At 55.6% G+C, this 14,913-nt stretch overlaps 1 pseudogene across 1 annotated transcript in view; it reads left to right on the top strand.

Annotated features, from left to right (window-relative positions):
- LOC147084832 (uncharacterized) overlaps nucleotides 1-9,016 on the top strand; it is a 97,697-nt pseudogene extending 88,681 nt beyond the window's left edge. Inside the window, exons 10-12 of the transcript XR_015075829.1 lie at nucleotides 2,213-2,369; nucleotides 7,904-8,038; nucleotides 8,614-9,016. The product of XR_015075829.1 is annotated as an uncharacterized LOC147084832 (transcript). The remainder of the gene's footprint in view (nucleotides 1-2,212; nucleotides 2,370-7,903; nucleotides 8,039-8,613) is intronic.
- Nucleotides 9,017-14,913: the final 5,897 nt, after the last annotated feature.

The raw sequence follows: 14,913 nt of genomic DNA, 5'->3' as shown, positions 1-14,913 counted from the left end.
AACATAGAAAGATAGAAGATAGGAGCAGGAGGAGTCCATTCGGCCCCTCGAGCCCGCTCCGCCATTCAATGAGATCATGGCTGATCATCCAAATTCAGTACCCTGTCCCTGCTTTCTCCCCATATCCCCTGATCCCTTTACCTTAAGAAATATATCCAACTCTTTCTTGAATATATTTAATGAATTGGCCTCAACTGCCTTCTGTGGTAGAGAATTCCACAGGTTCACCACTCTCTGGGTGAAGAAATTCCTCCTCATCTCTGTCCTAAATGGCTTACCCCTTATCCTTAGACTGTGACCCCTGGTTCTGGACTCCCCCGCCATCGGGAACATCCTTCCTGCATCTAGTCTGTCTAGTCCTGTTAGAATTTTATAAGTTTTAATGAGATCCCCTCTCATTCTTCTAAACTCCAGCGAGTATAAGCCCAATTGACCCAATCTCTCCTCATACGTCATTCCTGCCATCCCAGGTATCAACCTGGTGAATCTTCGCTGAACTCCTTCCATGGCAAGAACATCCTTCCTCAGATAAGGTGACCAAAACTGCACACAATGCTCAAGGTGTGGTCTCACCAAGGCCCTGTACAACTGCAGCAAGACATCCTTGTTCCTGTACTCGAATCCTCTCGCTACGAAGGCCAACATACCATTTGCCTTCTTCACCGCCTGCTGCACCTGCATGCTTACCTTCAGCGACTGGTGCACAAGGACACCCAGGCCTTGTTGCAGTTCCCCCTTTTTCCCAATCTACTGCTGTTCAGATAATAATCTGCCTTCCTGTTTTTGCCACCAAAGTGGATAAGCTCGCATTTATCCACATTATAGTGCATCTGTAACTGGTAAAATAGATAAGGGAGAACCAGTGGATGTGGTGTATTTGGACTTTCAGAAGGTGTTCGATAAGGTCCCGCATAAGAGATTAGCGTGCAAAATTAAGGCACATGGGGATTGGGGGGCAAGGTATTGACTTGGATAGAGAACTGGTTGGCGGACAGAAAGCAAAGAGTTGGAATAACCGGGTCGTTTTCCGAGTGGCAGGCAGTGACTAGTGGGGTACCGCAAGGATCGGTCCGAGGACCCCAGCTGTTCACAATATATATTAATGATCTGGACGAGGGAATTGGATGTAATATCTCCAAATTTGCAGACGACACAAAGCTGGGTGGGAGGGTATGCTGCGAGGAGGATGTCATGAAACTCCAGTATGATTTGGGCCGAAACATGGCAGATGCACTATAATGTGGATAAATGTGAGGTTATCCACTTTGGTGGCAAAAACAGGACGGCACATTATTATTTGAACGGCAATAGATTGGGAGAAGGGGAAGTGCAAAGAGACCTGGGTGTTCTTGAGTACCAGTCGCTGAAGGCAAGCATGCAGGTGCAGCAGGCGGTTAAGAAGGCAAATGGTATGTTGGCCTTCGTAGCGAGAGGATTCGAGTACAGGAACAAGGATGTCTTGCTACAGTTGTACAGGGCCTTGGTGAGACCACACCTTGAGTATTGTGTGCAGTTTTGGTCGCCTTATCTGAGGAAGGACGTTCTTGCCATGGAGGGAGTGCAGCGAAGATTCACCAGGCTGATACCTGGGATGGCAGGAATGACGTATGAGGAGAGATTGGGTCGATTGGGCTTGTACTCGCTGGAGTTTAGAAGAATGAGAGGGGATCTCATTGAAACTTATAAAATTCTGACAGGACTGGACAGACAGATGCTGGAAGGATGTTCCCGATGGCCGGGGAGTCCACAACCAGGGGTCACAGTCTAAGGATAAGGGGTAAGCCATTTAGAAATTACTCCTCATCTCAGTCCTAGAGAGTGGTGAACCTGTGGAATTCTCTACCACAGAAGGCAGTTGAGGCCAATTCATTAAATATATTCAAGAAGGAGTTGGATATATTTCTTAAGGCTAAAGGGATCAAGGGATATGGGGAGAAGGCAGGGACAGGGTACTGAATTTGGATGATCAGCCATGATCGCATTGAATGGCGGAGCAGGCTCGAGGGGCCGAATGGCCTACTCCTGCTCCTATCTTCTATGTTTCTTTGTTTCTATCTGCCCAATCGCCCAACCTGTCCAAATCGTCCTGGAGTTTCTCGGCATCCTCCTCACAGCACACACACCCACCAAGCTTTGTGATCGAATGTGACTCTCACTTTCTCTCTCTCTCTCTCTCTCTCTCTCTCTCTCTCTCCTTCCCGCTCCCTGTCAGTGGGCGAAGCTCGGAACCTCATCCCGATGGACCCCAACGGGCTCTCCGACCCCTACGTCAAGCTGAAGTTGATCCCCGATCCCAAGAGCCAGAGCAAGCAGAAAACGCGGACCATCCGATCGACGCTGAACCCCTTCTGGAACGAGTTCTTCAGCTTGTAAGCAGAGATCTGCGGCCTCTTGTGTCTTTCTCAAACGCTGCCCGCCTCCGCCCCTGCCTCAGCTCATACGGCGCTGAGACCCTCATCCCTTCCTCCCCTCCAGACGCGACTATTCCGACTCTACCCTGGCCGGCCACCCAGCTTCCACCCTCCCTAAACCTCAGCTCGTCCGAAACTCCCGCTGCCCCCGTGTCCTAACTCGCACCGAGTCCCGTTCACCCATCACCCCCTGTGCTCGCCCCCTCCCTATCTCTGTAACCTCCTCCAGCCCCTACAATTCTCATCCTCCTGTTCAAATCCCTCCATGGCCCTCGCCCCCTCCCTATCTCTGTAACCTCCTCCAGCCCCTACAATTCTCATCCTCCTGTTCAAATCCCTCCATGGCCCTCACCCCCTCCCTATCTCTGTAACCTCCTCCAGCCCCTACAATTCTCATCCTCCTGTTCAAATACCTCCATGGCCCTCACCCCCTCCCTATCTCTGTAACCTCCTCCAGCCCTACAATTCTCATCTTCCTGTTCAAATCCCTCCATGGCCCCTCGCCCCCTCCCTATCTCTGTAACCTCCTCCAGCCCCTACAATTCTCATCCTCCTGTTCAAATACCTCCATGGCCCTCACCCCCTCCCTATCTCTGTAACCTCCTCCAGCCCTACAATTCTCATCCTCCTGTTCAAATCCCTCCATGGCCCCTCGCCCCCCTCCCTATCTCTGTAACCTCCTCCAGCCCCTACAATTCTCATGCTCCTGTTTAAATCCCTCCATGGCCCCACGCCCCCCTCCTTATCTCTGTAACCTCCTCCAGCCCCTACAATTCTCATCCTCCTGTTCAAATCCCTCCATGGCCCTCATACCCTCCCTATCTCTCTAACCTCCTCCAGCCCTACAATTCTCATCCTCCTGTTTAAATCCCTCCATGGCCCCTCGCCCCCTCCCTATCTCTGTAACCTCCTCCAGCCCTACAATTCTCATCCTCCTGTTCAAATCCCTCCATGGCCCTTGCCCCCTCCCTATCTCTGTAACCTCCTCCAGCCCTACAATTCTCATCCTCCTGTTCAAATCCCTCCATGGCCCTTGCCCCCTCCCTATCTCTGTAACCTCCTCCAGCCCCTACAATTCTGATCCTCCTGTTCAAATCCCTCCATGGCCCTCGCCGCCTCCCTATCTCTGTAACCTCCTCCAGCCCTAAAATTCTCATCCTCCTGTTCAAATCCCTCCATGGCCCTCGCCCCCCTCCCTATCTCTGTAACCTCCTCCAGCCCCTACAATTCTCATCCTCCTGTTCAAATCCCTCCATGGCCCCTCGCCCCCTCCCTATCTCTGTAACCTCCTCCAGCCCCTACAATTCTCATCCTCCTGTTCAAATCCCTCCATGGCCCCTCGCCCCCTCCCTATCTCTGTAACCTCCTCCAGCCCTACAATTCTCATCCTCCTGTTCAAATCCCTCCATGGCCCTCGCTCCCTCCCTATCTCTGTAACCTCCTCCAGCCCTACAATTCTCATCCTCCTGTTCAAATCCCTCCATGGCCCTCGCTCCCTCCCTATCTCTGTAACCTCCTCCAGCCCCTACAATTCTCATCCTCCTGTTCAAATCCCTCCATGGCCCCTCGCCCCCTCCCTATCTCTGTAATCTCCTCCAGACCCTACAATTCTCATCCTTCTGTTCAAATCCCTCCATGGCCCCTCGCCTCCTCCCTATCTCTGTAACCTCCTCCAGCCCTACAATTCTCATCCTCCTGTTCAAATCCCTCCATGGCCCCACGCCCCCCTCCTTATCTCTGTAACCTCCCCCAGCCCCGACAATTCTCATCCTCCTGTTCAAATCCCTCCATGGCACCTCGCCTCTTCCCTATCTCTGTAACCTCCTACAGCCCCTACAATTCTCATCCTCCTGTTCAAATACCTCCATGGCCCCCGCCCCCTCCCTATCTCTGTAATCTCCTCCAGCCCCTACAATTCTCATCCTCCTGTTCAAATCCCTCCATGGCCCCTCGCCCCCTCCCTATCTCTGTAAACTTCACCAGCCCTACAATTCTCATCCTCCTGTTCAAATCCCTCCATGGCCCCTCGCCCCCTCCCTATCTCTGTAACCTCCTCCAGCCCCTACAATTCTCATCCTCCTGTTCAAATCCCTCCATGGCCCCTCGCCCCCTCCCTATCTCTGTAACCTCCTCCAGCCCCTACAATTCTCATCCTCCTGTTCAAATCCCTCCATGGCCCTCGCCCCCTCCCTCTCTCTGTAACCTCCTCCAGCCCTACAATTCTCATCCTCCTGTTCAAATCCCTCCATGGCCCCTCGCCTCCTCCCTATCTCTGTAACCTCCTCCAGCCCCTACAATTCTCATCCTCCTGTTCAAATCCCTCCATCGCCCTCACCCCCTCCCGATCTCTGTAACCTCCTCCAGCCCTACAATTCTCATCCTCCTGTTCAAATCCCTCCATGGCCCCTCGCCTCCTCCCTATCTCTGTAACCTCCTCCAGCCCCTACAATTCTCATCCTCCTGTTCAAATCCCTCCATGTCCCTTGCCTCCTCCCTATCTCTGTAACCTCCTCCAGCCCCTACAATTCTCATCCTCCTGTTCAAAGCCCTCAATGGCCCTCGCCCCCTCCCTATCTCTGTAACCTCCTCCAGCCCTACAATTCTCATCCTCCTGTTGAAATCCCTCCATGGCCCCTCGCCTCCTCCCTATCTCTGTAACCTCCTCCAGCTGCTACAATTCTCATCCTCCTGTTCAATCCCTCCATGGCCCTCGCCCCCTCCCGATCTCTGTAACCTGCTCCAGCCCTACAATTCTCATCCTCCTGTTCAAATCCCTCCATGGCCCTCGCCCCCCTCCCTATCTCTGTAACCTCCTCCAGCCCCTACAATTCTCATCCTCCTGTTCAAATCCCTCCATGGCCCTCGCCCCCTCCCTATCTCTGTAACCTCCTCCAGCCCCTACAATTCTCATCCTCCTGTTCGAATCCCTCCATGCCCCTCGCCCCCTCCCTATCTCTGTAACCTCCTCCAGCCCTACAATTCTCATCCTCCTGTTCAAATCCCTCCATGGCCCCTCGCCCCCCTCCCTATCTCTGTAATCTCCTCCAGCACCTACAATTCTCATCCTCTTGTTCAAATCCCTCGATGGCCCTCGCCCCCTCCCTATCTCTGTAACCTCCTCCAGCCCCTTCAATTCTCATCCTCCTGTTCAAATCCCTCCATGGCCCTCGCCCCCTCCCTATCTCTGTAACCTCCTCCAGCCCCTACAATTCTCATCCTCCTGTTCAAATCCCTCCATGGCCCTTGCCCCCTCCCTATCTCTGTAACCTCTTCCAGCCCTACAATTCTCATCCTGCTGTTCAAATCCTCCATGGCCCTCGCCCCCCTCCCTATCTCTGTAACCTCCTCCAGCCCTACAATTCTCATCCTCCTGTTCAAATCCCTCCATGGCCCTCGCCCCCTCCCTATCTCTGTAACCTCCTCCAGCCCTACAATTCTCATCCTCCTGTTCAAATCCCTCCATGGCCCCTCGCCCCCTCCCTATCTCTGTAACCTCCTCCAGCCCTACAATTCTCATCCTCCTGTTCAAATCCCTCCATGGCCTTCGCCCCCTCCCTATCTCTGTAACCTCCTCCAGCCTTACAATTCTCATCCTCCTGTTCAAATCCCTCCATGGCCTTCACCCCCTCCCTATCTCTGTAACCTCCTCCAGCCCTACAATTCTCATCCTCCTGTTCAAATCCGTCCATGGCCGCTCGCCCCCTCCCTATCTCTGTAACCTCCTCCAGCCCTACAATTCTCATCCTCCTGTTCAAATCCGTCCGTGGCCCCTCGCCCCCTCCCTATCTCTGTAACCTCCTCCAGCCCCTACAATTCTCATCCTCCTGTTCAAATCCCTCCATGGCCCCTTGCCCCCTTCCTATCTCTGTAACCTCCTCCAGCCTTACAATTCTCATGCTCCTGTTCAAATCCCTCCATGGCCCCTCACCCACTCCCTATCTCTGCAACCTCCTCCAGCCCTACAATTCTCATCCTCCTATTCAAATCCGTCCATGGCCCCTCGCCCCCTCCCTATCTCTGTAAACCCCTCTAGCCCTACAATTCTCATCCTGCTGTTCAAATCCCTCCATGGCCCCTTGCCCCCTCCCTATCTCTGTAACCTCCTCCAGTCCCTACAATTTTCATCCTCCTGTTCAAATCCCTCTATGGCCCTCGCCCCCTCCCTATCTCTGTAACCTCCTCCAGCCCTACAATTCTCATCCTCCTGTTCAAATCCCTCCATGGCCCCTCGCCCCCTCCCTATCTCTGTAACCTCCTCCAGCCCTAAATTCTCATCCTCCTGTTCAAATCCCTCCATGGCCCCTCGCCCCCCTCCCTATCTCTGTAACCTCCTCCAGCCCCTACAATTCTCATCCTCCTCTTCAAATCCCTCCATGGCCCCTCGCCCCCTCCCTACCTCTGTAACCTCCTCCAGCCCTACAATTCTCATCCTCCTGTTCAAATCCCTCCATGGCCCTCGCCCCCCTCCCTATCTCTGTAACCTCCTCCAGCCCCTACAATTCTCATCCTCCTGTTCAAATCCCTCCATGGCCCTCGCCCCCTCCCTATCTCTCTAACCTCCTCCAGCCCCTACAATTCTCATCCTTCTGTTCAAATCTCTCCATGGCCCTCGCCCCTTCCCTATCTCTGTAACCCCCTCCAGCCCTACAATTCTCATCCTTCTGTTCAAATCCCTCCATGGCCCTCGCCCCCTCCCTATCTCTGTAACCTCCTCCAGCCCCTACAATTCTCATCCTCCTGTTCGAATCCCTCCATGGCCCCTCGCCCCCTCCCTATCTCTGTAACCTCCTCCAGCCCTACAATTCTCATCCTCCTGTTCAAATCCCTCCATGGCCCTCGCCCCCTCCCTATCTCTGTAACCTCCTTCAGCCCTACAATTCTCATCCTACTGTTCAAATCCCTCCATGGCCCTCGCCCCTCCCTATCTCTGTAACCTCCTCTAGTCCCTACAATTCTCATCCTCCTGTTCAAATCCCTCCATGGCCCTCGCCCCTCCCTATCTCTGTAACCTCCTCCAGTCCCTACAATTCTCATCCTCCTGTTCAAATCCCTCCATGGCCCCTCACCCCCTCCCTCGTCCCACAGTTTGGAGACTGAGGGAGGGGAGGGAGTCCCACAGTTTGGAGACTGAGGGAGGGGAGGGAGTCCCACAGTTTGGAGATTGAGGGAGGGGAGGGAGTCCCACAGTTTGGAGACGGTGGGAGGGGAGGGAGTCCCACAGTTTGGAGACTGAGGGAGGGGAGGGCGTCCCACGGTTTGGAGACGGTGGGAGGGGAGGGAGTCCCACAGTTTGGAGACTGAGGGAGGGGAGGGAGTCCCACAGTTTGGAGACTGAGGGAGGGGAGGGAGTCCCACAGTTTGGAGACTGAGGGAGGGGAGGGAGTCGCACAGTATGGAGACTGAGGGAGGGGAGGGAGTCCCATAGTTTGGAGACTGAGGGAGGGGAGGAATGCCGCAGACTCTATTTATCCTTGAACGTGTTTTAATTACAGCTCACTGAAACCTGCGGACAAGGACCGAAGGCTCTTGTTGGAGGTCTGGGACTGGGACAGGACGTCTCGCAATGACTTCATGGGGGCCATGTCATTCGGGATCTCCGAACTGTACAAGATTCCCGTGGACAGCTGGTGAATCCCCATCTCCTCTCTCGCTCTCACACATTCTCTCTCTCTCTCTCTCACTTTCTCTCTCTGTCTCTCTCTCTCTCCCTCTGTCTCTCTCTCTCTCTCTCTCTCTCTCTCTCTCTGTCTCTCTCTCTCTCTGTTTCTCTCTCTCTGTTTCTCTCTCTCTGTTTCTCTCTCTCTATCTCTCTCTGTCTCTCTCTCTCTGTCTCTCTCTCTCTGTTTCTCTCTCTCTGTTTCTCTCTCTCTGTTTCTCTCTCTCTGTTTCTCTCTCTCTGTCTCTCTCTCTCTGTCTCTCTCTCTCTCTCTCTCCCTCTGTCTGTCTCTCTCTCTCTCTCCCTCTGTCTGTCTCTCTCTCTCTCTCTCTCTCTCTGACTCTCTTTCTATCTCTCTGTCTCTCTCTCTCTCTGTCTCTCTCTCTCTCTTTTTCTGTCTCTCTCTCTTTCTGTCTCTCTCTCTTTCTGTCTCTCTGTCTCTCTCTCTCTCTCTCTCTCTCTGTCTCTCTCTGTCTCTCTCTCTCTGTCTCTCTCTCTGTCTCTCTCTCTGTCTCTCTCTCTCTGACAGCCTGTCTCTTGTTGCAGGTTCAAGTTGTTGAACCAGGAGGAGGGGGAATATTACAATGTTCCGGTGACAGCGGACTCTGTCGAGGAGGAAGCGGAACTACGCAAGAAGTTTGAGGTAGAGTGTCGGCCCCCATGACCCCCAGTCGGGCAGGGTCCATGACCCCACAGTGGAGCCGGGGGTGTAAGGTCAGAGAGTCATCGGCTGCCGAGATACCTCCCATGGGCCCTCGGGGTCTTGTCCAATATGCCAAACTAGTGAGATCGAAGCCCATCCCTCCTGTCCCCTAACTCTCCCATCGAAGCCCATCCCTCCAGTCCCCTAACTCCCATCGAAGCCCATCCCTCCAGTCCCCTAACTCTCCCATCGAAGACCATCCCTCCAGTCCCCTAACTCTCCCATCGAAGCCCATCCCACCAGTCCCCTAACTCTCCCATCGAAGCCCATCCCTCCATTACCCTAACTCTCCCATCGAAGCCCATCCCTCCAGTCCCCTAACTCTCCCATCGAACTCCATCCCTCCAGTCCCCTAACTCTCCCATCGAAGCCCATCCCTCCATTACCCTAACTCTCCCATCGAAGCCCATCCCTCCATTACCCTAACTCTCCCATCGAAGCCCATCCCTCCAGTCCCCTAACTCTCCCATCGAAGACCATCCCTCCAGTCCCCTAACTCTCCCATCGAAGCCCATCCCACCAGTCCCCGAACTCTCCCATCGAAGCCCATCCCTCCATTACCCTAACTCTCCCATCGAAGCCCATCCCTCCAGTCCCCTAACTCCCCCATCGAACTCCATCCCTCCAGTCCCCTAACTCTCCCATCGAAGCCCATCCCTCCATTACCCTAACTCTCCCATCAAAGCCCATCCCTCCAGTCCCCTAACTCTCCCATCGAAGCCCATCCCTCCAGTCCCCTAACTCTCCCATCGAAGCCCATCCCTCCAGTCCCCTAACTCTCCCATCGAAGCCCATCCCTCCAGTCCCCTAACTCTCCCATCGAAGCCCATTCCTCCAGTCCCCTAACTCTCCCATCGAAGCCCATCCCTCCAGTCCCCTAACTCTCCCATCGAAGCCCATCCCTCCAGTCCCCTAACTCTCCCATCGAAGACCATCCCTCCAATCCCCTAACTCTCCCATCGAAGCCCATCCCTCCAGGCCCCTAACTCTCCCATCGAAGCCCATCCCTCCAGTACCCTAACTCTCCCATCGAAGCCCATCCCTCCAGTCCCCTAACTCTCCCATCGAAGCCCATCCCTCCAGTACCCTAACTCTCCCATCGAAGCCCACCCCTCCAGTCCCCTAACTCTCCCATCGAAGCCCATCCCTCCAATCCCCTAACTCTCCCATCGAAGCCCACCCCTCCAGTCCCCTAACTCTCCCATCGAAGACCATCCCTCCAGTCCCCTAACTCTCCCATCGAAGTCCATCACTCCAGTCCCCGAACTCTCCCATCGAAGCCCACCCCTCCAGTACCCTAACTCTCCCATCGAAGCCCATCCCTCCAGTCCCCTAACTCCCATCGAAGCCCATCCCTCCAGTACCCTAACTCTCCCATCAAAACCCATCCCTCCAGACCCCTAACTCTCCCATCGAAGCCCATCCCTCCAGTACCCTAACTCTCCCATCGAAGACCATCCCTCCAGTCCCCTAACTCTCCCATCGAAGCCCATCCCTCCAGTACACTAACTCTCCCATCGAAGCCCATCCCTCTAGTTCCCTAACTCTCCCATCGAAGCCCATCCCTCCAGTCCGCTAACTCTCCCATCGAAGCCCATCCCTCCAGTCCCCTAACTCTCCCATCGAAGCCCATCCCTCTAGTCCCCGAACTCTCCCATCGAAGACCATCCCTCTAGTTCCCTAACTCTCCCATCGAAGCCCATCCCTCCAGTCCCCTAACTCTCCCATCGAAGCCCATCCCTCTAGTTCCCTAACTCTCCCATCGAAGCCCATCCCTCCAGTCCCCTAACTCTCCCATCGAAGCCCATCCCTCCAGTCCCCGAACTCTCCCATCGAAGACCATCCCTCTAGTTCCCTAACTCTCCCATCAAAGCCCATCCCTCCAGTCCCCTAACTCTCCCATCGAAGCCCATCCCTCTAGTTCCCTAACTCTCCCATCGAAGCCCATCCCTCCAGTCCCCTAACTCTCCCATCGAAGCCCATCCCTCCAGTCCCCTAACTCTCCCATCGAAGACCATCCCTCCAGTCCCCTAACTCTCCCATCGAAGCCCATCCCTCCAGTCCCCTAACTCTCCCATCGAAGCCCATCCCTCCAGTCCCCTACCTCTCCCATCGAAGCCTTTCCCTCCAGTCCCCTAACTCTCCCATCGAAGACCATCCCTCCAGTCCCCTAACTCTCCCCTCGAAGCCCGTCCTTCCAGTCCCCTACTTCTCCCATCGAAGCCTTTCCCTCCAGTCCCCTAACTCTCCCATCGAAGACCATCCCTCCAGTCCCCTAACTCTCCCATCGAAGCCCATCCCTCTAGTCCCCTAACTCTCCCATCGAAGACCGTCCCTCCAGTCCCCTAACTCTCCCATCGAAGCCCATCCCTCCAGTCCCCTAACTCTCCCATTGAAGCCCATCCCTCCAGTCCCCTAACTCTCCCATCGAAGCCCATCCCTCCAGTCCCCTAACTCTCCCATCGAAGCCCATCCCTCCAGTCCCCTAACTCTCCCATCGAAGACCATCCCTCCAGTCCCCTAACTCTCCCATCGAAGCCCATCCCTCCAGTCCCCTAACTCTCCCATCGAAGCCCATCCCTCCAGTCCCCTAACTCTCCCATCGAAGCCCATCCCTCCAGTCCCCTAACTCTCCCATCGAAGACCATCCCTCCAGAACGCTAACTCTCCCATCGAAGCCCATCCCTCCAGTCCCCTAACTCTCCCATCGAAGCCCATCCCTCCAGTACCCTAACTCTCCCATCGAAGCCCATTCCTCCAGTCCCCTTACTCTCCCATCAAAGCCCATCCCTCCAGTCCCCTAACTCTCCCATCGAAGACCATCCCTCCATGCCCCAACTCTCCCATCGAAGCCCATCCCTCCAGCACCCTAACTCTCCCATCGAAGCCCATCCCTCCAGTACACTAACTCTCCCATCGAAGCCCATCCCTCCAGTCCCCTAACTCTCCCATCGAAGCCCATCCCTCCAGTACCCTAACCCTCCCATCGAAGCCCATCCCTCCAGTCCCCTAACTCTCCCATCGAAGCCCATCCCTCCATTACCCTAACTCACCCATCGAAGCCCATCCCTCCAGTCCCCTAACTCTCCCATCGAAGCCCATCCCTCCAGTCCCCTAACTCTCCCATCGAAGCCCATCCCTCCAGTACCCTAACTCTCCCATCGAAGCCCATCCCTCCAGTCCCCTAACTCTCCCATCGAAGCCCATCCCTTCAGTCCCCTAACTCTCCCATCGAAGTCCATCGCTCCAGTACCCTAACTAACTCATCGAAGCCCATCCCCATCAGTCCCCTAACTCTCCCATCGAAGCCCATCCCTTCAGTCCCCTAACTCTCCCATCGAAGCCCATCCCTCCAGTCCCCGAACCCTCCCATCGAAGCCCATCCCTCCAGTCCCCTAACACTCCCATCGAAGCCCATCCCTCCAGTCCCCTAACTCCCATCGAAGCCCATCCCGCCAGTCCCCTAACTCTCCATCGAAGCCCATCCCTCGAGTCCCCTAACTCTCCCATCGAAGCCCATCCCGCCAGTCCCCTAACTCTCCATCAAAGCCCATCCCTCGAGTCCCCTAACTCTCCCATCGAAGCCCATCCCTCCAGTCCACTAACTGTCCCATCGAAGCCCATCCCTCCAGTACCCTAACTCTCCCATCGAAGCCCATCCCTCCAGTCCCCTAACTCTCCCATCGAAGACCATCCCTCCAGTCCCCTAACTCTCCCATCGAAGCCCATCCCTCCTGTCCCCTAACTCTCCCATCGAAGCCCATCCCTCCAGTCCCCTAACTCTCCCATCGAAGCCCATCCCTCCTGTCCCCTAACTCTCCCATCGAAGCCCATCCCTCCAGTCCCCTAACTCCCCCATCGAAGCCCATCTCTCCAGTCCCCTAACTCCCCCATCGAAGCCCATCCCTCCAGTCCCCTAACGCTCCCATCGAAGACCATCCCTCCAGTCCCCTAACTCTCCCATCGAAGCCCATCCCTCCAGTCCCCTAACTCTCCCATCGAAGCCCATCCCTCCAGTCCCCTAACTCTCCCATCGAAGCCCATCCCTCCAGTCCCCTAACTCTCCCATCGAAGCCCATTCCTCCAGTCCCCTAACTCTCCCATCGAAGACCATCCCTCCAGTCCCCTAACTCTCCCATCGAAGCCCATCCCTCCAGTCCCCTAACTCTCCCATCGAAGCCCATCCCTCCAGTCCCCTAACTCTCCCATCGAAGCCCATCCCTCCAGTACCCTAACTCTCCCATCGAAGACCATCCCTCCAGTCCCTGAACTCTCCCATCGAAGCCCATCCCTCTAGTCCCCTAACTCTCCCATCGAAGACCATCCCTCCAGTCCCCTAACTCTCCCATCGAAGACCATCCCTCCAGTCCCCTAACTCTCCCATCGAAGCCCATCCCTCCAGTCCCCTAACTCTCCCATCGAAGCCCATCCCTCCAGTCCCCTAACCCTCCCATCGAAGCCCATCCCTCCATTACCCTAACTCTCCCATCGAAGCCCATCCCTCCAGTCCCCTAACTCTCCCATCGAAGCCCATCCCATCGTGTCCCCTAACTCTCCCATCGAAGCCCATCCCTCCAGTCCCCTAACTCTCCCATCGAAGCCCATACTTCCAGTACCCTAACTCTCCCATCGAAGGCCATCCCTCCAGTCCCCTAACTCTCCCATCGAAGCCCATCCCTCCAGTCCCCTAACTCTCCCATCGAAGCCCATCCCTCCAGTACCCTAACTCTCCCATCGAAGCCCATCCCTCCAGTCCCCGAACTCTCCCATCAAAGCCCATCACTCCAGTCCCCTAACTCTCCCATCGAAGCCCATCCCTCCAATCCCCTAACTCTCCCATCGAAGCCCATCCCTCCAGTCCCCTAACTCCCATCGAAACCCATCCCTCCAGTCCCCTAACTCTCCCATCGAAGCCCATCCCTCCAGTCCCCTAACTCTCCCATCGAAGCCCATCCCTCCAGTCCCCGAACACTCCCATCGATGCCCATCCCTCCAGTACCCGAACTCTCCCATCGAAGACCATCCCTCCAGTCCCCGAACTCTCCCATCGAAGCCCATCCCTCCAGTACCCTAACTCTCCCATCGAAGACCATCCCTCCCGTCCCCGAACTCTCCATCGAAGCCCATCCCTCCAGTCCCCTAACTCTCCCATCGAAGTCCATCCCTCCAGTCACCTAACTCTCCCATCGAAGCCCATCCCTCCAGTCCCCTAACTCTCCCATCGAAGACCATCCCTCCAGTCTCCTAACTCTCCCATCGAAGTCCATCCCTCCAGTCCCCTAACTCTCCATCGAAGCCCATCCCTCCAGTCCCCTAACTCCCCCATCGAAGCCCATCCCTCCAGTCCCCTAAATCTCCCATCGAAGCCCATCCCTTCAGTCCCCTAACTCTCCCATTGAAGCCCGTCCCTCCAGTCCCCTGACTCTCCCATCGAAGCCCATCCCTCCAGTCCCCTAACTCTCCCATCGAAGCCCATCCCTCCAGTCCCCTAACTCTCCCATCGAAGCCCATCCCTCCAGTCCCCTAACTCTCCCATCGAAGCCCATCCCTCCAGTACCCTAACTCTCCCATCGAAGACCATCCCTCCAGTCCCTGAACTCTCCCATCGAAGCCCATCCCTCTAGTCCCCTAACTCTCCCATCGAAGACCATCCCTCCAGTCCCCTAACTCTCCCATCGAAGACCATCCCTCCAGTCCCCTAACTCTCCCATCGAAGCCCATCCCTCCAGTCCCCTAACTCTCCCATCGAAGACCATCCCTTCAGTCCCCTAACCCTCCCATCGAAGCCCATCCCTCCATTACCCTAACTCTCCCATCGAAGCCCATCCCTCCAGTCCCCTAACTCTCCCATCGAAGCCCATCCCATCGTGTCCCCTAACTCTCCCATCGAAGCCCATCCCTCCAGTCCCCTAACTCTCCCATCGAAGCCCATACTTCCAGTACCCTAACTCTCCCATTGAAGGCCATCCCTCCAGTCCCCTAACTCTCCCATCAAAGCCCATCACTCCAGTCCCCTAACTCTCCCATCGAAGCCCATCCCTCCAGTCCCCTAACTCTCCCATCGTAGCCCATCCCTCCAGTCCCCTAACTCTCCCATCGAAGCCCATCCCTCCAGTCCCCGAACCCTCCCATCGATGCCCATC

The sequence above is a fragment of the Somniosus microcephalus genome, unplaced genomic scaffold (genome assembly GCF_052327205.1).
Source record: "Somniosus microcephalus isolate GS21.2 unplaced genomic scaffold, FLI_Smic_1.0 unresolved_chr9, whole genome shotgun sequence".
NCBI lineage: Eukaryota > Metazoa > Chordata > Chondrichthyes > Squaliformes > Somniosidae > Somniosus > Somniosus microcephalus.
Note: the sequence above shows the minus strand (reverse complement) of the source record. Positions and strands in the feature narration are given on the sequence as shown.